The sequence below is a fragment of the Crocuta crocuta genome, unplaced genomic scaffold (assembly GCF_008692635.1).
Source record: "Crocuta crocuta isolate KB4526 unplaced genomic scaffold, BGI_CrCroc_1.0 scaffold229, whole genome shotgun sequence".
NCBI lineage: Eukaryota > Metazoa > Chordata > Mammalia > Carnivora > Hyaenidae > Crocuta > Crocuta crocuta.
In genome coordinates this window covers 3119121-3125040 of record NW_027536464.1, presented here as the reverse complement: position 1 = coordinate 3125040, position 5920 = coordinate 3119121, and the positions used below count along the sequence as shown (strand labels likewise).

Genomic DNA, 5920 nt, shown 5'->3' with positions numbered 1-5920 from the left:
ATCCAACAACAGTAGAACACATATTCTTTTCTGGTGCACAGGGAACATTTACCGAGGTAGGCCAAACATTGGGCAAGAATGTCAGCCTCTTTAAAGTTAGAAAAATTAGAGTCGTGAGTACATGTTCTCTGGGATCAGTATAATGAAATTAGAAATCATATGATGCCAAAAGTTTCAAAATTTTATAGAAATAAAACAACACATTACTAAAGAATCCATGAATGAAAAAAGAAATCATGAGGGTAATTAAAATATTTTGAATTAAAATACAAAATATAAAAGTTTATGAGATGTAGCATACTTAGCAGGAAATTTACACCATTAAATGCTTACATTAAGGAAAAAAAGTTTCAAAATCAGTGATCTAGCTTTCCATCTCAGGAAGCTAGGGACAGTAAACCTCAATAAAATAGAAGAAATAAAATATCTTTGAAAATATGAATAAAATGGGTCTAATTAACCTCTGGTGAAACTGACTAGGAAGAAGACAGGGATGGAGAAAGTAACAAATTAGAAAATATCAGGAATAAAAAAGAAGATACTGTTAAAAATCCTACGATATTAAATGGATAATAAGGAAATATTATGAAAAGCAAACATTAGGCCAATAAATTCAAAACTTAGAAGAAAGTGGATACATTCATTGACGAACACAACTTATCAAAACAACCACAAAATGTATTAGAAAAATCTGAATGGCCTTATATCTCTTAAAGATTTTAATTTATTATCAGAAACTTTCCCAAAGAGATAACTTCAGGCCTGGATCATCTTGCTTGAGAATTTTATCAAATACTCAAAATTCTGTCAGACATAACACCAAAAACCAACCAACCAAACAAAAACAACCCATCTCTCTCTCTCTCTCTCTCTCTCTATTTTTTTTTCTTTCGCTTTGCTCCAATTTATTATTTGACCAAATTTATGTTCAGAGGTTAGACTTGCAAACATCAAAGCACTACGAATGTGTGACATCTAGTGACAATGGGTTGAGAAATGCCAATATAAATACCATATATCAAATTACCATTGTTTCACACCAGGATATAAAGGGGGTGTTGGGGGAGGGGGAGGGGAGAGTTGTTCTGTAAAGAAATGAAAAGAGCAGAGTCAATCTCAAGCAGCCAAGTGAAGTAGAAGATGTGTGACCCCATGATCTCTCAGCTGGGCCGCCACGCGGCCGGCTGCTAACGGGGGAAACGGTGTGCGGTGGCTGGCGTGTGCAACACTGCGTTGGTGTTAACGGCAGACTGGGAACTGGTTTCTTCTGAGCTTGAGGCCACATGTTTCTCCAGGAGAAAAGTTCCCACGCAAAGTCGAAGTTGAGAGGTGCCAGGACGCTCCTGCTGCTGCGGCTACTGGTCATGGACTTGTTCCTCTGCCTCCGGCTCGTCCGAGCGGCCCTCGTGTTCATCGGAAGCATAGAGGACTTCCATTAGTCGCTGCACGAGGTCATCGTTTTCCTGCCCATGCTCTTGAGAGAGGAGCTCAATCTCTGTCAACTTGCGAAGTAGAAATCCCTTTCCTTTTCCACACCTTCGAGGGCAAGTTTTAATGAATGTACCTGCTCATTAAGCTGTATGACCTGTGTTTCTAAATCTTTATCAGATTTGGATGCTGAGCTGCTGGCCGGAGCCCTTTTGGCTGATGAGGGACGAGAAGGTGTAGATCCTGGCTTAGATGCCGGACTTGATTTAGCCGCACCTGCGGTGGGGGAGTTTGCATGGTGAGACTTTTTCGGCAGGTTGAAGATCTGTTCGCCAGGGTCAGGGGGAGGGATCGCATCTTGCCCCTGCCGTGCTTCTACAGGATCGTACTCCTTCCCATCGTAGTTAGCATCATAGAATTTCTTAAAACACTGAATGAAATACAGGTTTTCCTGGAAACGCCCCTTCACCAGCTTCTCCACTGGGATCACCTTATCAACATTCATTCGCTTAAACGATGCTTGCAGAAATCTAAAATTGTGAATATTACTCATGCTCCAACTTTGCTTGAAATTATACCTTCTTCAAACTAATGCATCCTGGAAAGAGCATGTCCATGAACTGGACACACACACACACACACACATAGAGGCAGAGAGAGAGAGAAGAGTATATATGTATATATGAACAGTGTATATGCTTATATAAACATAAGTCCAAAATGAGAACCAAACCAGTCTCCTTCAACAAGAAAGGAGATAAAATGCAGCTTATTTGTACAGTGGACTAGTACTCAGCAATAAAAAAGGAACAAACTACTGATAAATCACAACACTGGTGAATCACACAGACACCATGTTGATGGAAAAAAGCAAGATACAAAATGCGATTTCATTCTCCTGAGTTTTAAGAACAAGCAAAAGTAAGCCTGTGGGGATCTGCCTCTGTGGGCACAGGGCATTGGCTGGCCCAAGGGGCATGAACAATGGTGTTCTGGTAACCTGGCTCACTGGGGAGAAAATCCCTGGTTTGGAGGGTTTGCTGATTTCCCACCATGGCCATTGTGAAACGAACAACATGATTTTGGGGATGAGATGCGCTCAATCGTCTGGGCAGACGTTGACTCCAGCATACCCCTGGCCCCCTGGGACTTTTCCAGGTTGATAGAAACGTCCTGTATCTTGACAGAGGTGACAGTTACATTGGTACACACATTAGCCAAAACTCATTGCACTGTATAATGAAGATCTGCATATTTCATCACATGTAAATTTTGCCTCAGTAAAAAAGAAAAGGGTACAGACTTTTAGCTCTAACATGAACGAGGCCTGAGGATCTAATGTAAAACACTGACAACACTGTATTACTGATTTATTTATATCTATTTCTTTACATACGACTCAAAGGTTTATCCCGAGGATGTGAGCATGTAGAGGACAGACAGTCTCAAACTAGTGGAATGTGATTCTCCTCGTAAATGGCAGGCACGAGAGGTGACCCATGGAGTTGCTGGAGTTGGAGCGCATGGAGTATGGTGGCTGGACCTCAGCAAAGGTGGCGCCTTCCACTTAGTGTCTGCCCTGTTTGTAAGTCACTGTCGCCGTCCTTATGATTGGCCTGATTATACACACACCCCAACCCACCCTAAAAACAAAATTGGCCCTATCTCCCAGGCTAGGTGGACAGTAGCTGAGGCCACCATCCTGGGACCTATTCTTCCTTCCTGCGTTACTCTTCATGTTGCCTGTATTTTCCTGCATAGGCATTTTTGTCCTAGACTCTGACTTCTAGCAGCAACAAATGTTTCACTGAATTCATTCATTCATTCTTAAGAACTCTTCCCAAACGGTGACTTTGTTTTTGGACTGCTCTAGTAGGCCCTGTGTAGCTGGTTAATACAAACCCTTTGAAGATGATGTTAACGACTCCAAGCAACCAGAAGCACAGCAGCAAATCGATGAAATACTCCTCCTTCAGCAGATGACTCTGGAACAGAACCTACCCTGTTTCTCTCTTGCCAGGGTCTGACCCCTCACAAACAAATCTCCCATTTAGACTCCACCAGTCCTGGGCTAGATAACAGTCCTTCCTCATTAAGGGATTTGTTGCTGACTATTATTTGGTATTTCATTTCAATTTAGGTCAGAAGCTTCAAAGTCTCACCTTTTTCGGGGGGGGGTGGTCTGTAAAACCCCCATTATCTCTCCATATAGATCTGTCATTGATATGGGTCTATAAATACACGTGGCTTTGTTTTTAAAGACACACAATATGTGCACCCGATTGCTATCTGTGTGGGCACCAGGCTTATATTAGGAGAGACCTGTTCAGAGCCAAATTTGATACAGTGCAGAGGCAGCTGGTGGGCTAGAGTGGCCCGGAGGGAGATCCCTGGCCATCAGTATAGAAAGCCTGGGTGAGGCATGGATGTTCTGAATGCCAAGTGCCAAGTATCCACTGGGGACAGGGAGACCGAGACTGAGGATACAGGAAAGGAAAGGGGGAGAGACAATCAGGCACACACTCATTCAGCCCCTCTTTTGTTTAGTATTTTCTACCAGTAGGGACATGTTCAAAATCAAAAGTCTTAGTGGGGGGACCTCACAGTCCGGCTCTGCCAGACAACCGTCTCCTGGAGCCTTCAAATTTAGCCACGTGGATGTGAGAGCCACTTGCTCCTAAGCAAAGCCTGAGGACTCAGAGGGAAAAGGAGAATAATTAAAATAAATTAGAGGGTGAATGGGGGATGGGAGATCATGCCCAGTCTTGCTGCTCAGCCTGAGGCTCGAAGGCTTGAAAAGGGAGAGGGCCAGGTAGGATTATTCCCAGGAGGCCATCTTCCCCAAACCATGTCTCCATCACGGTGACACGCGTCTCCTCCCAGAGCCATGCTACTGTCCATTCAGCCTATGGTTCAAGGGTCTGGTAGCTTTGCCGATAAGTAGCAAAAACCACCAGCTTGCTTGCATGTACTTAAAACAGTTCCACATGTTTTTCTGTCTTTCCTATTTTATAAGTTTTTTTTTAAAGTACATCAGTGATTCTCAACCAAGGGTGATTTTTCTCCCAAGAAACATTTGGCAATGTTTGGAGACATTACTGTTCATTGTAATTGGGAGCATGGGTGGGTGTGGGTTACTGACCCCTCTTGTGGAATTGACAGATAAAACACGGGACACCCAATTACATTTAAAGTTGAGATAACCAGGGGCACCTGGGTGGCTCAGTCAGTTAAGCATCTGACTCTTGCTTTCAGCTCAGGTCATAATGTCATGGTTTCATGAGTTCAAGCCTCACATTGGGCTCTATGGTGGCAGCTGGGAGCCTGCTTGAGATTCTCTCTCTCTCTCTCTCTCTCTCTCTCTCTTTCTGCCCTTCCCCAACTCACGCTATCCCTGTCTCTCTCAAAATAAATAATAAACTTAAAAAAATTAAGTTGAGATCAACAAAGAACTCTGATTTTGGGTTTTTTTTTTTTTTAAGCATTAGAATGTCCCAAATATTGTACATATCATACTTACTCTAAAAAAATTTCTTCATTTAGTCAAAATTCAGTTTTAAGTGGCCTTTCTGTATGTTTATTTGCTGGATGTTGCTAGACAATGTAAGTGCACAGAATGGTGCCATCCCTCCCCACCAAGAGTTACTCAATGCACGTGTCCGTAGTGCAGAGGCTGAGAAGCCTGATGTTGGATGGTCAGATGAGTACAGTTCAGATGTTACAGAACAGATCGTTTGGAATTCTGAACAGATTTACTGAATAAGACACATGTCAAATGAGTACACAGCCCTCAATGGGGCGTTCATATGCATTTATGTGTACAAGCTTTTTCACCTCTGATGTAAACCCTTCTGGAAAGGTCATCAGCCTGTGCTTCCTCATCTTTCTGCAGAGGTGTTTGTGGTCAGCTGAAGAAAGTTCCCTAAAGATGTCCGATCCTAATCCCTAATCAGGGTTACCTTCTAAGGAAAAGGGTCTTCACAGATGCAATTACATTAAGGAGATTATTTTGAATTGCCTGTTGGGCCCTGAATGGCATCACAAGTGTCCTCTGTAGACGAGAGATTTGGCACCCACAGAGGAGAAGGCAGTATGGGTGGAAGCAGGGTGAGAGACGAGGATATTGGCCTCTGTGTTGGGATGATGCAGCCCCAGCCAACTGCCAGCAGCCACCACAAGCTGAGAAAGGCCGAGAACCAGTTCCCCATAGAGCCTCTGCAGGGAGCGCAGCCTTCACATGCCTTCATTTCAGCTCAGCAAAATTCATTTTGGACTTCTGGCTTCTAGAACAGAATGCACTTCTGGTGTTTCAGCCACCAAGTTTGTGATAATTTGTTACAACGGCCACAGGAAATTCATACAATGTTCTCCTGAGGATCAGGGCCTGAGTCCAGTCTTTTCCGGAGGGTGTGTACCCGTGTTAGGACAAATATAACCTACTAGATCCAAGATGGGGAAGCAGACACAACATGGCCTTTGTTGACATTCATCT

General features: G+C 43.4%; 1 pseudogene; it reads right to left on the bottom strand.

The window, feature by feature from the left end:
• Positions 1-1187: 1187 nt before the first annotated feature.
• Positions 1188-2045, bottom strand: LOC144218625 (microtubule-associated protein RP/EB family member 2 pseudogene; annotated as a pseudogene).
• Between the last annotated feature and the right edge of the window lie 3875 nt (positions 2046-5920).